Source organism: Oncorhynchus mykiss, chromosome 2, assembly GCF_057628025.1.
Source record: "Oncorhynchus mykiss isolate SJ-2025 chromosome 2, ASM5762802v1, whole genome shotgun sequence".
Taxonomy (NCBI): domain Eukaryota; kingdom Metazoa; phylum Chordata; class Actinopteri; order Salmoniformes; family Salmonidae; genus Oncorhynchus; species Oncorhynchus mykiss.
Genome location: NC_143023.1, coordinates 32,676,444 through 32,677,500, shown reverse-complemented (window position 1 = coordinate 32,677,500; position 1,057 = coordinate 32,676,444). Strand labels below are relative to the sequence as shown.

General features: G+C 39.9%; 1 long non-coding RNA gene across 1 annotated transcript in view; it reads left to right on the top strand.

Moving 5' to 3' along the window:
• The window catches only part of LOC149985057 (uncharacterized), an 857-nt gene extending 247 nt beyond the window's left edge, over positions 1-610 (top strand). Inside the window, exon 2 of the long non-coding RNA XR_016486065.1 lies at positions 272-610. This is a non-coding gene — a long non-coding RNA (uncharacterized LOC149985057). The remainder of the gene's footprint in view (positions 1-271) is intronic.
• The last annotated feature ends 447 nt before the right edge of the window (positions 611-1,057 follow it).

The following is a 1,057-nucleotide window of genomic DNA, read 5'->3' as shown; positions in this document are numbered from 1 at the left end:
AGAGCTAATAAGGGATTTAGTGGTGGTTGTGGACAAATCGGGGAAGATACAATACTAGGAAACCCTAGTCAATACAACAGGCTATGAGGCGGTCAATCACTTTTTGACAGGGTTACTATGCATGTAATTATTTCATTTATTTACAAAGGGGTAATTGTTGCACTACTTTGTGTAACAATGTGTAACAATCAAGCATTCCTACTGGACGATTATCGTATAATGTGATTTTGAATTATGTATTAAACCCCCCCCCCCCGCTTTTGTGTTCCAGGCAGACACCCACAGAAAGTGATGCAGTGCAGAAGCATGGTGGATCCATGTTGCAACAGAGCTTCAGGCTGAAATGTTTCATTAGAGCACATGGCAAATGGACTTTGTGCTGTATGACTAAGTGATCAAATATGCTGGCCTGTGTCCCTACTTGTGTCCCTTTTTGTTTGTTTTGTATTTTGTACGATGGTTTTAACTAACATGGATTTTAAGCTAAACGTAATAGAACAGGATGTTTATGTAAATGAAATATGGAGACGATGAAATCGAATTCAATTGAGAAACTTTGTTCTGAAACCTTGGTAAACACCATGCCTTAAAGTAAATTTGTTGAACTGTCTTTTTGTTGTTTGCCTCTGTTTTCACAATGCCTGCTCAACCCAAACCCAGATCCTGTCACTTTTCTGCCTTGTGACATAGTCATAAGACAGGGTTAGCATGATTATTTGAAAACCTCATGTCGGAATATAATTTGGCTCCAATTTTTCTCGTCAGAATGTTATTCGAAGAAGGCTAAAATTTCTCACTGCAAAATCGCTCACTGCAAAATTGCAAAGACAATCATATAGAATTAGCTTTGCTTGTGGCCCTCCATCTCTTGAAGTCTATGAGACGGAGCCAATTTTTACCCCAGGGACAAATAGTATACCCCACCCCCATCCCTCTTAGTCATCATACACATGAATAAGGTCATAGTGTCCTGACCACAATTACCAGCTATCAGCTGAATTGCCATTTCTGCTGCAGTAGTCAGGAGATAGTGATGGCTCAGGACTTCCTCCCTACT